Source organism: Trachurus trachurus (assembly GCF_905171665.1).
Source record: "Trachurus trachurus genome assembly, chromosome: 14".
Lineage (NCBI taxonomy): Eukaryota > Metazoa > Chordata > Actinopteri > Carangiformes > Carangidae > Trachurus > Trachurus trachurus.
Window position 1 is genome coordinate 32,186,990 of NC_139903.1, and position 22,870 is coordinate 32,209,859.

At 46.8% G+C, this 22,870-nt stretch overlaps 1 protein-coding gene across 1 annotated transcript in view; it reads right to left on the reverse strand.

The window, feature by feature from the left end:
* LOC310996604 (protein NLRC3-like) overlaps positions 1 to 22,870 on the reverse strand; it is a gene marked incomplete at its 5' end in the record, with an annotated part of 229,073 nt that overhangs the window by 121,361 nt on the left and 84,842 nt on the right. The window lies entirely within an intron of this gene.

Genomic DNA, 22,870 nt, shown 5'->3' on the forward strand with positions numbered 1-22,870 from the left:
GACCATACCCGAACGCAGCACTTTGCCCTGCGACCTCATGGCACACATTTGGCGCAAACAGGAAGTCTGAATAGCTCAAGCCAAAGATACAAGTCTTTGCCATAGACTGTAAAAAATAAGCTCGAATGAAAAAATGCCCGGTTTAGCCACTGAACTAAGGGAGTTAATTGAAGGTTCTAGATCTAAAAGAAAACACATCTTGAAACTTATACAATGGCTACAAAAAAGAAAGCTTCTCAAAAAGAAGATGAAATGCAACATTTGCCAACACAAAATGAAGATGAAGAACTGCAGACGTGGAGATTTCTGTAACTGGTAACGTAAAGTTACCCAATGAATTTGCTTTATCTGCACCAGATTGCATCACAATATTAATTAATTAGTTTATTTATTTATTTATTCTTTATGTATTCACTGCCTTATCTATATTATTAGTACTAATATTTGTTTATCTATTCAACAATTCTATTAATTCAATCTATTTACCCAATCTATGTTGAATTTAAAAAATCTGCACCAGATTGCATAACAGTATAATTTTTTTATTTATTGATTATTCATGTATTCACTGCCATATCTATAGCCTATTATTAGGGCCCGAGCCTGTGTCAACGACCCAGGGAGGTCCCTATTGTAATTCGACATGCACATTAGTCAACGTGCCAGCCGACGAGTAACAACAAGTAAGCAAGCAAGTAACCAAGTACTGCATAGACCTGGCAGCAAAAACCCCAGATATTGTAATGTTTATTATTAGGGCCCGAGCCAGTGACAACGTCACAGGGAGGACCCTATTGTAATTCGACATGCACATTAGTCAACGTGCCAGCCGACGAGTAACAACAAGTAAGCAAGCAAGTAACCAAGTACTGCATAGACCTGGCAGCGAAAACCCCAGATATTGTAATGTTTATTTGTTATTAGGGCCCGAGCCTGTGTCAACGACCCAGGGAGGTCCCTATTGTAATTCGACATGCACATTAGTCAACGTGCCAGCCGACGAGTAACAACAAGTAAGCAAGCAAGTAACCAAGTACTGCATAGACCTGGCAGCAAAAACCCCAGATATTGTAATGTTTATTTTTCTTATTATTATTATTATTATTATTATTATGCCACTTCGAACGCCATTTCGACCCCTTTCCCAAGCCGAGAAACGGACGATATTTTGCACGCACGTGGGGCCTGTGGCAACTTAGCGTTGAGTGGTGGTCTCGCATGTGGGCGTGGCCAAATGGCAAAATAGCGCCCCCTACAAATTTCTCAAAAACCCATAGGGAAAAAAATGACGTTAATAAAAGCGGACCAAAGTCGGCACACATATTTATCAATGCGAGATGAACACAAAATCCTCTTATAGCGAAGCCCGAAACCCAACAGGAAGTCAGCCATTTTGGTTCAAATTTCGTTTACGCAAAACGAACTCCTCCTAGGGGTTACGCCCGATCGGCTCCAAATTGGGTTCAGAACATCGTCAGACCTAGCCGAGCTTACCTTGTGCTCCGCAGGTCTGTAGCTCAAAGGGGTTGGCCTCTGGCGTGCCCCGAAGTTTGGCGACTGTTTCGGTGCTCGCCATGTAAATACGAACGGCTCTCATGCCCACATACTTGATCGTAGACGCTTCAAACTTGGTGCAAAAATCTATGGCGAGACCCTGAACGATCCGACATATTATTTGCCTACGTCGCTCATAGCGCCCCCCGGTGGTAACAGGAAACGTACAAAAATTCGTTAAAAATACGTAGTTGACCAAATCGACTTCGTTCCACTTCTAGTACATGCAGACCCGGATGGTGAAGCTACATCATGAACACTTTGACCCTACGAGCAACGGCGTCCGTGTGCCGCCGCGGCGAATGTGTATCTTCCCAATTTAAATTACGTTTGCCAAATACGCGCACATACTTCGTCGTAGCCACTTGAAATTCAAAGGACATGACGTTGGCTCCTCCCTGAACGTTTTGATGTATCGACTTCCTGCCTGGCTCATAGCGCCCCCCGGTGGTAACAGGAAGTACGCAAAAATTCATTAAAAATCCATACTTCACCCGATCAACTTCATTCCACTTCTAATACATGCAGAACCAGTTGTTGAAGCTACATTATGAACGCTGTGAAGATACGACGAACGGCGTCCGTGTGCCGCCGCGGCGACTGGCGATTTTTTATCGTACAATTACGTTTGCCTTTTTCGTGGCTTTAACGAAGTCGTGTCCTCACGAAATTTCATCCACAGGTCAAGAATGGCGAGCTCTTTCAGCGGATAGAGTCGTTTCCCATGGGCGTGGCAAAATGGCTCTATAGCGCCCCCTTGAAGTTTTTCCGAAATTCTCCATAGACAAATTTCGCTTACTTTGCCGTACACATACGAAACTCGACACACACCTGTATCATACCCAAACATACAAAAGATTGAATTGGAGCCACGCCCCAAACCCAACAGGAAGTCGGCCATTTTGGTTAGCAGTTCTTTGACGCAAAACGAACTCCTCCGAGGGAGTTCGCCCGATTGACTTCAAATTGGGTCGAGAACATCTCCAGACCAAGCTGATTACGGCTTGTGCTCCGCAGGTCTGTAGGTCAAAGGGCGTGGCTGCTAGCGCACGGCCAAGTTGCCTAATTCAGCTAAAAAGGTTTAAATGCTATCGCGCCCACAGATTTCATCGCAGCAGCTTCAAACTTGGTGCACATGATGAGGGCGTGACCCTGAACGATCCGACATATTATTTTCCTACGTCAATCATAGCGCCCCCCGGTGGTAACAGGAAATGACATATTTTGCATCGACATTGTCCGATTTGCTCGAAACTTAACATGTGTGATGAGGTAACGACCCCGAACGCAACGGCACACATCCCGTTACTGCCCCCTGGTGGACGAACCGTAACCTTAACGTAACTCCATCGTACATTGTCCGATTTGCTCGAAACTTCACGTGTTTGATGAGGTAACGACCCTGAACACAACGGCCCACATCCCGTTACTGCCCCCTGGTGGACGAACGGTAAACTTGCCGTAGCTCCATCGTACATTGTCCGATTTGCTCGAAACTTCACATGTGTGATGAGGCAACGACCCCAAACGCAACAGCCCACATCCCGTTACTGCCCCCTGGTGGACGAACCGTAAACTTGCCGTAACTCCATCGTACGTTGTCCGATTTGCTCGAAACTTCGCGTGTTCGATGAGGGGACCGCCCTCGACGCAGCCGCCCGCGTCCGGTGGCGCGCGGGGGTTTCGAAGAGCGCCCCGGGGGAAGCGGGGACCGGGGGGGGCGTGGGAGCGGGACGCCGAGTGGCGTGGAACGAGGGCCCGTCATAGCCGCTTGCGGCTTTAATTATTATTATTATTCCGCGACTTTGAACCCCGATTTGACCCCTTTGCCAAGACGAGAAACGGACGAAATTTGGGACACACGTCGGGACATGAAAAAATTTCGATCTGATACTATCGGCGTTTGTGGGCGGGGCAAATTGGCACAACAGCGCCCCCTAGAACTTTTGACCCCCGGCCATAGGGACCAAAATTTTTTTTCTCGCAGGCTGCCCAAACTTGGTACACATATGTATCATACCCAGACATGAAAAAAATTTGTTTCGTGCGAAGCCCAAAAACCAACAGGAAGTCGGCCATTTTGGTTAGCATTTATTTTACGCAAAACGAACTCCTCCTAGGGGTTACGCCCGATCGGCTCCAAATTGGGTAGAGAACATCGTCAGACCTAGCTGAGCTTAACTTGTACTCCGCAGGTCTGTAGCTCAAAGGGGTTGGCCTCTGGCGTGCCCCGAAGTTTGGCGACTGCTTCGGTGCTCGCCATGTAAATTCGATTGGCTCTCATGCCCACATACTTGATCGTAGACGCTTCAAACTTGGTGCAAAAATCTATGGCGAGACCCTGAACGATCCGACATATTATTTGCCTACGTCGCTCATGGCGCCCCCCGGTGGTAACAGGAAACGTACAAAAAATCGTTAAAAATACGTAGTTCACCAAATCGACTTCGTTCCACTTCTAGTACATGCAGACCCGGATGGTGAAGCTACATCATGAACGCTTTGACCCTACGAGCAACGGCGTCGGTGTGCCGCCCCGGTGGTAACAGGAAGTACGCAAAAATTCATTAAAAATCCATACTTCACCCGATCAACTTCATTCCACTTCTAATACATGCAGAACCAGTTGCTGAAGCTACATTATGAACGCTGTGAAGATACGACGAACGGCGTCCGTGTGCCGCCGCGGCGACTGGCGATTTTTTATCGTACAATTACGTTTGCCTTTTTCGTGGCTTTAACGAAGTCGTGTCCTCACGAAATTTCATCCACAGGTCAAGAATGGCGAGCTCTTTCAGCGGATAGAGTCGTTTCCCATGGGCGTGGCTTAATGCCTCAATAGCGCCCCCTTGAAGTTTTTCCGAAATTCTCCATAGACAAATTTCGCTTACTTTGTCGTACACATACGAAACTCGACACACACGTGTATCATACTCAAACATACAAAAAATTGAATCGGAGCCACGCCCTAAACCCAACAGGAAGTCGGCCATTTTGGTTAGCATTTCCTTGACGCAAAACGAACTCGTCCGAGGGAGTTCGCCCGATTGACTTCAAATTGGGTACAGAACATCTCCAGACCAAGCTGAGTACGGCTTGTGCTCCGCAGGTGTGTAGGTCAAAGGGCGTGGCTGCTAGCGCACGGCCAAGTCCCACGAGTCAGCTAAAAAGGTTTAAATGCTATCACGCCCACAGATTTGATCGCAGCTGCTTCAAACTTGGTGCACATGATGAGGGCGTGACCCTGAACGATCCGACATATTATTTTCCTACGTCACTCATAGCGCCCCCCGGTGGTAACAGGAAGTGCGCTAAAATTCATTAAAAATACATCGTTGACCCCATCAACTTCATTCCACTTCTAAAACATGCCGAACAAGTTGGTGAAAGTATTTCATGAACGCTATGACGCTACGGCTAATGGCCCCCTTGTGGAGGCGACAGGAATAGCGCTCCATCGTGAACTGCCACCTCCCACGGATTTTGCCCGATTGACTTCATATTCGCTACAGATCATCAAGAGACCAAGCTGGTCAAAGACTATTAAAAGCTTTTCTCTACGTCAAACGGCGTGGCTGCTAGGGGGCGACAAAGTTGGCCAACAGCTCGTTTAGTCGCCATGCTATTACGTTTGCCTTCCACGCCCACATACTTGATCGTAGTCACTTCAAAATTTCAGTACATGATCAGAGGCCGGCCCTCTACGCCTCCATTTCATCGTACGCTAGCTCGCTCAAGACGCCCCCTTGTGGACACAGGAAATGTCGTGTATTGCATCGACATTGTCCGATCAGCTCGAAACTTCACATGTGTGATGAGGTCACGACCCCAAACACAACGGCCCACATCCCGTTACCGCCCCCTGGTGGACGAACCGTAAACCTGCCGTAACTCCATCATACGTTGTCCGATTTGCTCGAAACTTCACGTGTTCGACGAGGGGACCGCCCTCAACGCAGACGCCCACGTCCGGTTGCGCGCGGGGGTTTCGAAGAGCGGCCCGGGGGTAGCGGGGACGCCGAGTGGCGTGGAACGAGGGCCCGTCATAGCCGCTTGCGGCTTTAATTAGGGCCCGAGCCTGTGACAACGTCCCAGGGAGGACCCTATTGTAATTCGACATGCACATTAGTCAACGTGCCAGCCGACGAGTAACAACAAGTAAGCAAGCAAGTAACCAAGTACTGCATAGACCTGGCGAAAAATAACACAGATATTGTAATGTTTATTATTATTATTATTACACGCGTTTGAACGCGATTTCGACCCCTTTGCCGAAGCGAGAAACGGATGAAATTTGGCATACACGTGTAGTCTGGCGAAAATAGACGTACCATGACATCCGTTCGTGTGCGCAGAATGTAATGGCGAAATAGCGCCCCCTAGAAATTTTGAATTGATCAGCCCCGACAAACCGTTGCACCTACATGGATGGAATTTGCTGAGTTTATGTAAAATGGGAGGACACACAAAAAAGCCTCTTGAAGCCACGCCCTACACCCAACCGGAAGTCGGCCATTTTGGATTGAAATTTTGACGTAATTGGACGAACTCCTCCTAGAGATTTCGTCCGATTGACTTCAAATTGGCTATGGACCATCGAGACGCCATGCTGATCTTATCTTGTGCTCCGCACGTCTGTAGGTCAAAGGGCGTGGCTGCTATGATGCAAGACATTTTGGCGACTGTTCGTGTTCGGCGCCGTTTCACTTCGAACGGCTCTCACGCCGACATACTTGATCGTAGCCGCTTCAAACTTGGTGGACATGATGATGGGTCCTTCCTGAACAATCTGACATATTAACTTCCCACGTTACTCATAGCGCCCCCCGGTGGTAACAGGAAGTCGACACAGATTACGCTAACATGAATTAATCGTACATAGTTCACCCCAGCAACTTCGTTCCACTTCTGATACGTGTGAAACAAGTCGGTGAAGCTACATTACGAACACTTTGAGGCTACGGCTAATTGCCCCCGTGTGGCGGCGCCATGTATTGCGGTCCATCAGAAACGAACTCCTCCTAGGGGTTTCGCCCGATCGGCTTCATATTCGCTACACATCATCCTCAGACCGCCCTGATTACAGCTTGTGCTCTGCAGGTCGGTAGGTCAAAGGGCGTGGCCACTGTGGCCGCCGCCATTTCTGATGCCTCGCCATGCATACACGAGCTGCTCTATCTCCCATGTACTTCGTCCGAACTGCTTCAAAATTTATGTACGTGATCAGACACCCGCCCTCTGCACCTCTATTGCCTCGTATGCAAGCTCGCTCAAGTTGCCCCCTTGTGGACACAGGAAATGACATATTTTACATCGACATTGTCCGATTTGCTCGAAACTTCACATGTGTGATGAGGTCACGACCCTGAACGCAACGACCCACATCCCGTTACTGCCCCCTGGTGGACGAACTGTAAACTTGCCGTAACTCCATCGTACATTGTCCCATTTGCTCTAAATTTCACGTGTTTGATGAGGGAACGACCCTCTACTAGCTGCCGACGTCCAGTGGCGCGCGGGGGTTTCAAAGAGCGCCCCGGGGGTGGCGGGGATCGGGGGGTCGTGGGAGCGAGACGCCGAGTGGCGTGGAGCGAGGGCCCGTCATAGCCGCTTGCGGCTTTAATTAGGCCCGAGCGGCGAGTAGCACTCGCCGGAGGGACTATTGAAATCGCGCTGTTTATTATTAGGCCCGAGCGGCGAGTAGCACTCGCCGGAGGGACTATTGAAATCGTACTGTTTATTAGGGCCCGAGCGGCGACTGCTGTCGCCCAGCGAAAGCCCTATTGTTTCTGCTATGTTTATTATTATTATTATTATATTCTCCCTAAAATCGCCTTTTTGGGGGCTTTAACATGCCCCAAAACGCGTAAATTTTGGCATGCACATCCGGCCTCGCGAAAATTTTGATATTTTGAAGTCGTTAGAAATGGGCGTGGCCAAATGCCTCTATAGCGCCCCCTAGAAATTTTAAAAAACCCCTCCCCATAGGGCTTTTTTTGGAGTTGGAACATGAAAATCGGTACACATGTGTAAGTTGCCAAGACGGACAAAAAAGCCTCTTAATGTCATGGTGAAATCACAACAGGAAGTCGGCCATTTTGATTTGAACTTTTGACCTGTTTGATCTATCTTCTCCTAGGGATTTTGTCCGATTGACTTCAAATTGGCTGGAGACCACCGAGATGCCACTCTGATCAAAAGTTGTGCTCCGCAGGTCTCTAGGTCAAAGGGCGTGGCTTCTGGGGCCTTGAGGATTTTGGCGACTTTTCGTTTGCTCGCCATTTCACCTTCGAACAGCTCTAACGCCCACATACTTTATCCGATCAGCTTCAAACTTGCTGGACATGATGACGGCTCCGCCCTGAACGTCCCGATATATTAATTTCCTACGTCACTCATAGCGCCCCCCGGTGGTAACAGGAAGTGGTCAGGTTTTACCTTAACGTGTACTGATGCCACATAGTTGACCCCATCAACTTCATTCCACTTCTAAAACATGCAGACTAAGGTGGTGAAGCTACATCATGAACGCTGTGAAGCTACGAGTAATGGCGTCCGTGTGGCAACGCGGCGACCATTCCTCGCCATTAAAATACGTTTGGCTTTATGATGGCTTTAATGAACTCGTATCAACATGAAAATTGGTACACAGGTCCAGGGTCACGACCTCAACGTCTCCATATGCTCATATGTGATCTCACTCATGTTGCCCCCTAGTGGAAACAGGAAGTGGCATATTTTACATCAACATTGTCCGATTTCCACGAAACTTCACATGTGTGATGAGGGACTGACCCTGAACACACCTGCACGCATCCCATTACTGCCCCCTAGTGGACGAACCTTTAACAGCTCATAACTCCCTCATGCTTTGTCCGATTTCCAAGAAACTTCACATGTGTGATGAGGGGCTGACCCTGAACACACCTGCACGCATCCCATTACTGCCCCCTAGTGGACGAACCTTTAACAGCTCATAACTCCCTCATGCTTTGTCCGATTTCCAAGAAACTTCACATGTGTGATGAGGGACTGACCCTGAACACACCTGCACGCATACCATTACTGCCCCCTAGTGGACGAACCTTTAACAGCTCATAACTCCCTCATGCTTTGTCCGATTTCCACGAAACTTCACATGTGTGATGAGGGACTGACCCTGAACACACCTGCACGCATCCCATTACTGCCCCCTAGTGGATGGACCATTAACTGCTCATAACTCCCTCATGCTTTGTCCGATTCACTCCAAACTTCACATGTGTGATGAGGGACTGACCCTGAACACACCTGCATGCATCCCATTACTGCCCCCTGGTGGATGAACCATCAACTCATCATAACTCCTTCATGCTTTTTCCGATTTGCTCGAAACTTCACGTGTGTGATGAAAGTCCGCCCCTGAGCTCATCTGCCTACATCTGCTTACCGCCCCCTGGTGGATGAATGAAATATTGCGTTTTTTTGCTCCTACCAGGGTTTTTCTCCCTTCTCACCACAGCCCCCGCGTGCCTCAGGCCCCGCGGTGGCGCGGAGTCGCGAGGGCCCGATCATCGCCGCTTGCGGCTTTAATTAGGGCCCGAGCCAGTGACAACGTCACAGGGAGGACCCTATTGTAATTCGACATGCACATAAATCAACGTGCCAGCCGACGAGTAACAACAAGTAAGCAAGCAAGTAACCAAGTACTGCATAGACCTGGCGCAAAATACCCCAGATATTGCAATGTTTATTATTATTATTATTATTATTACGCGCGTTTGAACGCGATTTCGACCCCTTTGCCGAAGCGAGAAACGGATGAAATTTGGCATACACGTGTAGTCTGGTGAAAATAGACGTACCATGACATCCGTTCATGTGCGCAGAATGTAATGGCGCAACAGCGCCCCCTTGAAATTTTGAATTGATCAGCCCCGCCACACCGTTGCACTTACATGCATGAAATTTGGTGGGGTTATAGAACATGGGAAGACACACAAAAAATCCTCTTAAAGCCACGCCCTATACCCAACCGGAAGTCGGCCATTTTGGATTGAAATTTTGACCTATTTGACCGAACCCCTCCTACAGATTTCGTCCGATTGACTTCAAATTGGCTATGGACCATCGAGACGCCATGCTGATCTTATCTTGTGAACTACATGTCTGTAGGTCAAAGGGCGTGGCTGCTATGATGCGACACATTTTGGCGACTGTTCGTGTTCGGCGCCGTTTCACTTCGAACGGCTCTCACGCCGACATACTTGATCGTAGCCGCTTCAAACTTGGTGGACATGATGATGGGTCCTTCCTGGACAATCTGACATATTAACTTCCCACGTTACTCATAGCGCCCCCCGGTGGTAACAGGAAGTCGACACAGATTACGCTAACATGAATTAATCGTACATAGTTCACCCCAGCAACTTCGTTCCACTTCTGATACATGTGAAACAAATCGGTGAAGCTACATTACGAACGCTTTGTGGCTACGGCTAATTGCCCCCGTGTGGCGGCGCCACGTATTGCGGTCCATCAGAAACGAACTCCTCCTAGGGGTTTCGCCCGATCGGCTTCATATTCGCTACACATCATCCTCAGACCGCCCTGATTACAGCTTGTGCTCTGCAGGTCGGTAGGTCAAAGGGCGTGGCCACTGTGGCCGCCGCCATTTCTGATGCCTCGCCATGCATACACGGGCTGCTATATCTCCCATGTACTTCGTCCGAACTGCTTCAAAATTTATGTACGTGATCAGACACCCGCCCTCTACACCTCCATTTGATCTTACGCAACCTCGCTCAAGTCGCCCCCTTGTGGACACAGGAAATGCCATATTTTACATCGACATTGTCCGATTTGCTCGAAACTTCACATGTGTGATGAGGTCACGACCTTGAACCCAACGACCCACATCCCGTTACTGCCCCCTGGTGGACGAACCGTAAACTTGCCGTAACTCCATCGTACATTGTCCGATTTTCTCGAAATTTCACGTGTTTGATGAGGGAACGACCCTCTACTAGCCGCCGACGTCCGGTGGCGCGCGGGGGTTTCCAAGAGTGCCCCGGGGGTGGCGGGGACCGGGGGGTCGTGGGAGCGAGACGCCGAGTGGCGTGGAACGAGGGCCCGTCATAGCCGCTTGCGGCTTTAATTAGGGCCCGAGCCTGTGACAACGTCCCAGGGAGGACCCTATTGTAATTCGACATGCACATTAGTCAACGTGCCAGCCGACGAGTAACAACAAGTAAGCAAGCAAGTAACCAAGTACTGCATAGACCTGGCAGCAAAAACCCCAGATATTGTAATGTTTATTCTTATTATTATTATTCCCGTTCTCCCACTTTGAACGCCGTTTCGACCCCTTTCCCAAGCCGAGAAACGGACGACATTTTAGACGCACGTGGGGCCTGTGGCAACTTAGCGTTCAGTGGTGGTTTCGCATGTGGGCGTGGCCTATTGGCGCCACAGCGCCCCCTAGACCGCGCATAGGGAATGAGGGTCTGCGTCACCGATTTGTCCGAAACTTGGTAAACTTATTCATCAACCCGAGATCTTCAAAAAATTTGTCATGATGACATACCCTAAAACCAACAGGAAGTCTGCCATTTTGCTTCAAAGTTGGTTTACGCAAAACGAACTCCTCCGAGTGGTTACGCCCGATCGGCTCCAAATTGGGTAGAGAACATCGTCAGACCTAGCTGAGCTTATCTTGTGCTCCGCAGGTCTGTAGCTCAAAGCGCAACGTCCGGTTGCGCGCGGGGGTTTCGAAGAGCGGCCCGGGGGTAGCGGGGACACCGAGTGGCGTGGAACGAGGGCCCGTCATAGCCGCTTGCGGCTTTAATTAGGGCCCGAGCCTGTGACAACGTCCCAGGGAGGACCCTATTGTAATTCGACATGCACATTAGTCAACGTGCCAGCCGACGAGTAACAACAAGTAAGCAAGCAAGTAACCAAGTACTGCATAGACCTGGCAGCGAAAACCCCAGATATTGTAGTGTTTCTTTTTATTATTATTATTATTATTATTATTATTATTATTATTCTTCCGACGATTCAATTGCCATTTTGACCCCTTTGCCAAGCCGAGAAACGAACGAAACTTTGTAGCCTCGTGGGGCTTTGCGAAAATTGACGTATGATGCCAGTGTCGCATTTGGGCGGGGCCAAATGGCTAAATAGCGCCCCCTACAATTTTCCCAAAAACCCATAGGGAAAAAAACGACGTTAACGAAAGCGGACCAAAATCGCCACACATGTTCATCAATGGAAGCTGAACACAAAATCCTCCTATAGCGAAGCCCGAAACCCAACAGGAAGTCGGCCATTTTGCTTCAAAGTTTGTAAACGCAAAACGAACTCCTCCTAGGGGTTACGCCCGATCGGCTCCAAATTGGGAAGAGAACATCGTCAGACCTAGCTGAGCTTAACTTGTACTCCGCAGGTCTGTAGCTCAAAGGGGTTGGCCTCTGGCATGCCCCGAAGTTTGGCGACTGTTTCGGTGCTCGCCATGTAAATACGAACGGCTCTCATGCCCACATACTTGATCGTAGACGCTTCAAACTTGGTGAAAAAATCTATGGCGAGACCCTGAACGATCCGACATATTATTTGCTTACGTCGCTCATAGCGCCCCCCGGTGGTAACAGGAAACGTACAAAAATTCGTTAAAAATACGTGGTTGACCAAATCGACTTCGTTCCACTTCTAATACATGCAGACCCGGATGGTGAAGCTACATCATGAACGCTTTGACCCTACGAGCAACGGCGTCCGTGTGCCGCCGCGGCGAATGTGTATCTTCCCAATTTAAATTACGTTTGCCAATTACGCGCACATACTTCGTCGTAGCCACTTGAAATTCAAAGGACATGACGATGGCTCCTCCCTGAACGTTTTGATGTATCGACTTCCTGCCTGGCTCATAGCGCCCCCCGGTGGTAACAGGAAGTACGCAAAAATTCATCAAAAATCCATACTTCACCCGATCAACTTCATTCCACTTCTAATACATGCAGAAGCAGTTGCTGAAGCTACATTATGAACGCTGTGAAGATACGACTAACGGCGTCCGTGTGCCGCCGCGGCGACTGACGATTTCGATTTTTTATCGTACAATTACGTTTGCCTTTTTCGTGGATTTAACGAAGTCGTGTCCTCACGAAATTTCATCCGCAGGTCAAGAATGGCGAGCTCTTTCAGCCGATAGAGTCGTTTCCCATGGGCGTGGCAAAATGCCTCTATAGCGCCCCCTTGAAGTTTTTCCGAAATTCTCCATAGACAAATTTCGCTTACTTTGCAGTACACATACGAAACTCGACACACACATGTATCATACCCAAACATACAAAAAATTGAATTGGAGCCACGACCTAAACCCAACAGGAAGTCGGCCATTTTGGTTAGCATTTCGTTGACGCAAAACGAACTCCTCCGAGGGAGTTCGCCCGATTCACTTCAAATTGGGTACAGAACATCTCCAGACCAAGCTGATTACGGCTTGTGCTCCGCAGGTCTGTAGGTCAAAGGGCGTGGCTGCTAGCGCACGGCCAAATTCCGCGATTCAGCTAAAAAGGTTTAAATGCTATCGCGCCCACAGATTTGATCGCAGCGGCTTCAAACTTGGTGCACATGATGATGACGTGACCCTGAACGATCCGACATATTACTTTCATACGTCACTCATAGCGCCCCCCGGTGGTAACAGGAAATGACATATTTTGCATCGACATTGTCCGATTTGCTCGAAACTTCACATGTGTGATGAGGTAACGACCCCGAACGCAACGGCCCACATCCCGTTACTGCCCCCTGGTGGACGAACCGTAAACTTGCCGTAACTCCATCGTACATTGTCCGATTTGCTCGAAACTTCACATGTGTGATGAGGCAACGACCCCGAACGCAACAGCCCACATCCCGTTACTGCCCCCTGGTGGACGAACCGTAAACTTGCCGTAACTCCATCGTACATTGTCCGATTTGCTCGAAACTTCACGTGTTCGATGAGGGGACCGCCCTCGACGCAGCCGCCCACGTCCGGTGGCGCGCGGGGGTTTCAAAGAGCGACCCTGGGGAAGCGGGGACCGGGGGGTCGTGGGAGCGGGACGCCGAGTGGCGTGGAACGAGGGCCCGTCATAGCCGCTTGCGGCTTTAATTAGGGCCCGAGCCAGTGACAACGTCACAGGGAGGACCCTATTGTAATTCGACATGCACATTAGTCAACGTGCCAGCCGACGAGTAACAACAAGTAAGCAAGCAAGTAACCAAGTACTGCATAGACCTGGCAGCAAAAACCCCAGATATTGTAATGTTTATTATTATTATTATTATTATTATTATTATTCCGCGACTTCGAACAAGATTTCGACCCCTTTCCCAAGCCGAGAAACGGATGAAATTTAACACGCAGGGGGGGAAGCCCAAAAATTGCCATTCTGTGGTGGTCTCGCATGTGGGCGTGGCCAAATGGCACCATAGCGCCCCCTAGACCGCGCATAGGAAATGGCAGTCTGCGACACCGATTTGTCCGAAACTTGGTAAACATATTCATCAACCTGAGATCTTCAAAAAATCTCATTACGGACATACCCGACAACCAACAGGAAGTCGGCCATTTTGCTTCAAATTTGGTTTACGCAAAACGAACTCCTCCGAGGGGTTACGCCCGATCGGCTCCAAATTGGGTAGAGAACATCGTCAGACCTAGCTGAGCTTATCTTGTACTCCGCAGGTCTGTAGCTCAAAGCGCTTGGCCTCTGGCGTGCCCCGAAGTTTGGCGACTGTTTCGGTGCTCGCCATGTAAATACGAACGGCTCTCATGCCCACATACTTGATCGTAGACGCTTCAACCTTAGTGCAAAAATCTATGGCGAGACCCTGAACGATCCGACATATTATTTGCCTACGTCGCTCATAGCGCCCCCCGGTGGTAACAGGAAACGTACAAAAATTCGTTAAATATCCATCGTTGACCAAATCGCCTTCGTTCCACTTCTAATACATGCAGACCCGGATGGTGAAGCTACATCATGAACACTTTGACCCTACGAGCAACGGCGTCCCTGTGCCGTCGCGGCGAAAGTGTATCTTCCCAATTTAAATTACGTTTGCCATTCACGCGCACATACTTCGTCGTAGCCACTCGAAATTCAAAGGACATGACGTTGGCTCCTCCCTGAACGTTTTGATATATCGACTTCCTGCCTGGCTCATAGCGCCCCCTGGTGGTAACAGGAAGTACGCAAAAATTAATTTAAAATCCATACTTCACCCGATCAACTTCATTCCACTTCTAATACATGCACAACCAGTTGCTGAAGCTATATTATGAACGCTGTGAAGATACGACGAACGGCGTCCGTGTGCCGCCGCGGCGACTGGCGATTTTTTATCGTACAATTACGTTTGCCTTTTTCGTGGCTTTAACGAAGTCGTGTCCTCACGAAATTTCATCCACAGGTCAAGAATGACGAGCTCTTTCAGCGGATAGAGTCGTTTCCCATGGGCGTGGCTAAATGCCTCAATAGCGCCCCCTTGAAGTTTTTCAGAAATTCTCCATAGACAAATTACGCTTACTTTGTCGTACACATACGAAACTCGACACACACGTGTATCATACCCAAACATACAAAAAATTTAATTGGAGCCACGCGCTAAACCCAACAGGAAGTCGGCCATTTTGGTTAGCATTTCTTTGACGCAAAACAAACTCCTCCGAGGGAGTTCGCCCGTTTGACTTCAAATTTGGTACAGAACATCTCCAGACTAAGCTGATTACGGCTTGTGCTCCGCAGGTCTGTAGGTCAAAGGGCGTGGCTGCTAGCGCACGGCCAAGTTCCCGAATTCAGCTAAGAAGTTTGCAATGCTATCACGCTCACAGATTTGATCGCAGCGGCTTCAAACTTGGTGCACATGATGAGGGCATGACCCTGAACGATCCGACATATTATTTTCCTACGTCACTCATAGCGCCCCCCGGTGGTAACAGGAAGTGCGCTAAAATTCATTAAAAATACATTGTTGACCCCATCAACTTCATTCCACTTCTAAAACATGCCGAACAAGTTGGTGGAGCTATTTCATGAACGCTATGAAGCTACGGCTAATGGCCCCCTTGTGGTTTTGACAGGAATTGCGCTCCATCGTGAACAGCCACCTCCTGCAGATTTTGCCCGATTTACTTCATATTCGCTACACATCATCAGGAGACCAAGCTGGTATAACACTATTAAAAGCTTTTTTCTATGTCAAACCACGTGGCTGCTAGGGCACGGCCAAGTTCCACGAGTCAGCTAAAAAGGTTTAAATGCTATCGCGCCCATAGATTTGATCGCAGCATCTTCAAACTTGCTGGACATGATGATGACGTGACCTTGAACGATCTGACATATTAATTTCAGACGTCACTCATGTCGCCCCCTGGTGGTAACAGGAAATGCCATATTTTGCATCGACATTCTCCGATTTGCTCGAAACTTCACATGTGTGATGAGGTAACGACCCTGAACGCAACAGCCCACATCCCGTTACTGCCCCCTGGTGGACGAACCGTAAACTTGCCGTAACTCCATTGTACATTGTCCGATTTGCTCGAAACTTCACGTGTGATGAGGTAACGACCCCGAACGCAACGGCCCACATCCCATTACTGCCCCCTGGTGGAGAACCATGAACTTGCCATAACTCCATCATGCATTGTCCGTTTTGGTCCAAACTTCATGCTACAATTAACATGACATCACTTTTAATTGGTTATATCTATCATTTTTTCAATGATATATTTCTTCTCAACAGTCAAACAGGCTGTAACCTTTGCCAAGGTGTTTGACAAGATTTTATGGTGACACCAGCTTTTGATCATATTTGTTGTATACATACTCTATGATTTATGTGTAGTATTGTGTAGAACTGTCATTGGACCAACCTGTTGTCAATCTTGTGTTCTTGTTGCTGATTGGTTAGGGAGGATGCCCTCCCTTTGCGCATCCTTTTACCAGTCTTAGCCAATCATAGATCAGCAGGAAAGGAGATCCTGTCCCAGGTGTCTAATCTAGAGGACGACAGAAGACTTCCATCCTCCTCTAGCCCCCCCCCCCCCCCACCCTTCCCCTTCTGCTCCCTGCTCTTCACACAGACTGCTCTGTCTCCTCCGACTGCAAGCGGCGCTGTTGAACCTTTTTAAGTGAATTAAGTTGATTTCTTCTATAAAAGATATTTAACAATATATTATAAATGATTTTGTAATGGTTTATTTCAAGCAGTTACTCTTTATTTAAAATATGTTGATCTTTCTCTTGCCTCTCAAAAATAGAGGACCCACCAGCTCTGACTCTATGGACCAGCCTCCACTGTTTCATACATTGGTTTGTTTGTGTATTTGACGATTTCACTGTAACATTGTTGTCCAGCTGATGATCGTCAGTCCTTGCTGGGACACATTAGTAGATTACACAGCAATTTTTGCTATACCTCCAAATGCCAATTAATGGACAGATATAGCATCTTATTTCACCCCTTTATTCATTACTCCCAGCAGGTTGTTCTCTTCTTTTCATTTGGCTTGGTGCTTCAAGTCTTCATGGTTTGCTGCAAACATTATTGATGGTATCTTTGCACAGGTGTTGTTATTGTTGAATAATAGACTAATTAAGACCCAGTTGAGTAGATGCAGCTGTAGTTTATTATGACAACAAAACATTAGTACATACAACACATGGCAAACTTAAATAAAATGGCAAAAGGTATTATGTCTTTATAAATCCGTTTTTATTTTTGAACTATTAGAAAGACACTCAACAGTTCTCACTTCAGCAACAGTGGAGAGGAAAAACATCCTTTTAACAGGTAAAAACCTCCAGCATAACTAAACTAGTGTGTGAGTGAGAGAGAGAGAGAGAGTGAGAGTGAGAGTGAGAGAGAGAATATTTCATACAATCAACTATTATAATACATGTTCATATATTAGCATCACTATCAAAAATTCAAAACTACATTTTAATACATTCATAAACACTATATTACACAGAATTACAGAACTCAAATACTACACATTAAAATCATGATTCACAGTGTATTTACAGAGATTACATATAACAACTACAGAATTCAACACAAACATATCCATATATACTACATTTGTACACCTAGAAAGAAAACACAATACAATAGATGGCTTGGCCTCTGGTGTCCATGTAGAAGATGCCTGAAGTAAATGGCTGGAACCACCTGGAACACAGAACATACAAAGGGCCAGCAAGGAAACACAAATTCATACACTGAACACAGATTAATACATGTTTAACATTTAATACATGTTCATATAATTCATAAGGCAATATATGTTTATTACTTTAGCGTTATTATATTAAATTTCTATATACATTACACATTTGAAATTACAACAACTAACAAATTCATATAAAATATATTACTATATCTACATTACACATTTCATACTACATTACTCAACTAGGTCTTGCTGAAAGAACAGAGAATTCCTTCATGGTCACTAAAATAAATTGGCAACACTACTGCCTGTACATCATAAATTGATGTTTTGATGTACACATGGTCAATGAGTGTGCCTCTCTCTGTTGTCGGTTGTTTCACACGTTGCACAAAACCGTTCTCTGCCATAAAACGACAAACAGATGAAGATGGTGACACATCTTCAGATGAAGATGGGGAAATATTATCATTAAAGTCCCCTATAACGGCAATAGTTCTACTGAAGGAATCCAATGTCTTTAGCAACTTGCTGAGATTTTGTTTAAACAAAGACATAGTATATAATGGCGGTCGATAGATAACAGCTAACACTATGTCCACATCATCACAGGCACAAACCAAACATTCCAGGTCCACGTCTGGTACCTGAAGTTCACACACTAAACTATTCCTACAGTACAGACCCACACCGCCATGTTGCTTCCCCTGGAAATCCACTAGCAGTGGATTACTGCTAGTGTACGACAGACTTCGGGGATGACTATGGAAACTAAAACCATCTATCTGGACTGATTCTAGTAAAGATTGTGCAGACAGCCATGTTTCTGTCACAGCAATACAGTTAAGCTGCAAGTGCTGAGTACATGATGCTAAATCTGCAATGTGTCCAGATAAACCCTGCACATTCATCAAAAACACAGAGAATCCATTTGACTCCATGTTAGGCCGAGCTGTATTGTCACTTAAAAACCTTGGCATGCTTCGAAGTGCATCCTTTATTTTGGCGTTGCAGAAAATGACCTTCTCTTTAAAATCTGTAATGATCAACCCATCGATAGTCCTAACACGACTCAAAGCTACATAAGCCTGTCCTGGAGCAAATATCCTCTCTAGAGAGACCACTGCCTTGTCAACAGTGAGTCCCTGTGTTTTGTGTGCAGTACACGCCCAGGCAAGTTTCAATGGAAATTGCCGGCGCATCCCGCCTTTCCCAGTGGCTCTTTCCTCTTCAGGCTTGATGCCTGTTGAGCCAGCTACCACTGGTGGGGTATGTGCACTGTTCTTCCTCCTCTGGGCACCAACATTAGCATCATCAAACTTGACAAAAACAACCTGAGGAAACCTACTGTCAGGCTGATGAACTATATCAGTGACTGTGCCACATACCCCATTCACAAGCCCATCATTGACATCCACATTTTTTATCAACATCACACGAGCACCTTGACCTAACAGTAGCACCTCTTCCAAACATGTGTTGGGTGCTCTCCTGTGATGACCGCTTATCAATTCCAGCTTCCCTGTTTTTTTGCTGTTCTCAAAGTCCTGGGCGTGGATCTCTTCCCTCTCTTCCTCAGTACATACTATTTGCACCTGTTCAAAATTGTAGTCATTGACTTGGCTATTCGTAGCAAATATATGCAAAGCTGAGCTCTCTTCACCTGTTACACGTTGTTTCAACATATCAATATCCTTGTCCTCCAATGGTGTCTCTTTAGGACGAGTTCTGAGCCTGTTCAACATATCTGCAAACGATTTTTCCTTCTGCCTTACAACTGTTGTCAATTCCACAACCTTAAATAAACTGGACCAAAGGTTCACAGTCACATCATCATTATACAACGCTTTCCCTCTAACAGGAGGCAGCTGATAAAAGTCTCCAACAGCCAGCACACACACATTCCCAAACGGTGAAAAGTCACCTGTTTGTTTGATCTGCCTCAACCGTCCATGGATGTAAGCCAGGAGGTTGTGATCTACCATGGAGATCTCATCAATAATTACAATCTGCAGATCACCTAACTTAGCTCGCAATGAATTGAGCTTCTCTTCACCCAGAGGACTGTACGGCAAGCGCACATCCTTCCCTATGCTAAATGTGGTGTGTATCGTTGCTGCATTCAAATTGTATGCAGCAATACCTGTTGGAGCACATAACAACACACACGTGCTATCAGGATGGCGGCTAACAGTAGGTAAAAGTCTCCCTGCCTCATACTGAATCGCTCTGATTAAATGGCTCTTCCCTGTCCCAGCACCACCTGTAATAAACACATGCAGAGGCTCCGGCTTTTCCCCTCTGACCCTATCCAAGCACCACTGACGGACCTGATAAAAAACAGACAACTGTGTGTCATTTAGTGATCGAATCAATGTCAAGCCATCGCTTCTGCTCATGACATTCTTCTTCTCTAAATGAGAAACCTGTTGCCTGGTAACAGCTAAATCTGGAATGTTTTCTGGCGGGTCATCCCCTAGCTGTGGATTGTCCTGAAGTTCCTGCACGCACTCTAACCGTTCCAGCTCCGCCTCTGGACACAGCTCAGCCCAGGCATCCTCAAAAACACCCTGATCATCTAACTGTTTCTGAGCATTCTCTATCTTATCTGCTTCTATCTCAAATCTACGTCTATTTACATCAACAACTGACCTCACAGAATGCCTGGCCCCATCACTAAACCTGACATTACCAGTCTCGTAAAAATCTTTAAAAGTTACATAGTTAGTGGGTTTAAGGTGGGAATCTGAACGATGTGGCAGGAACAACTGTAAGATGCTTTGGTGGAACAACTCTGGACTCTTGGTCTCAGAGAAGCGAGCATAGCGAACTACAGCTGGCTTTGTCCGAGTTCGTTTGGCTACAGAACCAAAATTCCCATTTAATTTAATTGCCCCTTTACATTTCTCATTTTTGGTGAGAACGCGATACTCAGACGCAAACAAAGCCAAACACATATCACTGAACACATCATCATTAGGCCTGTTCCTGTAACGATCATTTAAACTAGTCATCCACATGTCTTCGTCACTAAAATCAGATGATGACGCAGATGATGCCTTATGTTTTAACACACTTAAAGGCAAACTCATTCTAATTGTACTTTCCCCTGTGGGGATGAACATGACTTTCCTGGAGCACTCTTTAAGATGCATATTAGTAAGCCTGTAAACAGCCTCCTGGGCAGACACATCTCTATGGTGAAGGTAAACACTGCCTAAATTCTTAAGAGCATCTTTTGCACTACGATTACCTTCTTTAGAGGCCTCCCTATGTGCATTCCCTAACATTAATCCCATTTCCCGCTCTGCCTTGGAAATATAGGAAATAATGTATACTACACATGCATACGCGTCCACTACAAATTGGATATCTAAATTGGCATTCCAACATTTTAATAAAGACTTGTTGTAGTGGTTAATCCACGTTTCATCAACCTGTCTTTTCAAAACCACCTGAGTGCGCCGTTCAAGCACTCTTACACTTTCCTCAAATGCCTCCTGAGTAATGTTCAAGGTCTGAAACAGCTGCTGCACACTATCAAAACTTCTGTTTTCATCTGACAAAGCCGTCTTAATGGATGTCAGAACCCTGTTGGCCCATTCTTTCTTTTTCTTTTTAAGTTCAGCTAAACGTGTAAGACATGGACACAGTCTACCAGGATGAGCTGGGTCTACAGGACAAGTGCACGGTGGCACTGTTTCATCGGGGCGCCGGCTAATAAATGTCCTAGTAGACACAGGCCTTGGGAAATTGAAACGACAAACAGTGTTTTTCTTTTTACATGTCTTGGCATGTCGTTTCGAATGTCGCTGAACAGTAGTAACAATGTCCAGCAACTCCTCATCTGATGATGGGAGTTCACATGTTACATATTTGTCAATGAACTGAACTACCTCCTCATCAGTGTTTCTGTCTATCAGCGGAGCGTTCTCTATCCAGAATAGACAATGGACATGAGGAGAACCTCTCTGCTGAAACTCCACCCTGTAAAAGTAATCTATAATCTTACCAATCGGTTGACATGGTGACATGAGCACGTTCCTGAGGAAACAATGCCATCTATAATCAAACATGCGAGCAGCTGTGACAGGATTGCGTCTCAACAAATCACACTTATCAGCCCACTCTAAATCTTCTACAGTGGCTGTTCGTCCTTCCTGCTTCAGAATAGTAGAGAGCAGATTGCCCCAACGCATATCTGCAGAACTAAATGAACAAAACCAGGTTGGAATGCCCAGCTGACGCACACAGGCCAGGAGGTCACGCTGGGCTCCCTGCCAGAAAGCTGGAGTGCCTCTAATAGGTCGAAGAAAACGATAACCATCATCATACTCCAGCATCTTCTTGAAATTCTCCTCATTATTCAGAATATCTGACACCTTATACGACCTCTCACCCCCTTTACTTTTACGTAATGCAATTGACACATTTGACACAACCTGTTCAACCTCTGACATATACTGAGCAAAAAATATGTATTCAAGATTATTTGCAAACCTACCATCTGCGTGTAAAATGCGATTATTAAAGTATCGTGACAAAGTCAACCGATACTGCCGATGCTCGTGGTAAGTGTTTCTGGCCCTTGGGAACAACACTGGGAAACACTTTGCTTCATTAGTAATATCAGAAAGCAGCTTCACAGGATTGTTGCCTTCTGCTGGTGCTACATTCAAAATATCATCAAAATATTGGTCAAGAACCTCCTGACCAATATCAACAGGCATCAGACAGGTGTCCTGAAACATGCCATGTGACTGTCTATCATGCAGAAGCTCCTCCTCCTCAGCTGCAGCAGCATCATCATTAGCATCAGGTCTGTTTACAGTCTGTGATGCTGCAGGAACGTTACCACCAGCACTGTCAACAGTCTGTGATGCTAAAGGAACTTTAGCATCAGCACTATCAACAGTCTGTGATACTAAAGAAACGTTAGCATCAGCACTGTCAACAGTCTGTGATACTAAAGAAACGTTAGCATCAGCACTGTCAACAGTCTGTGATGCTAAAGGAACATCAGCATCAGCACTATCAACAGTCTGCGATGCTAAAGAAACGTTAGCATCAGCACTGTCAACAGTCTGTGATGCTAAAGGAACATCA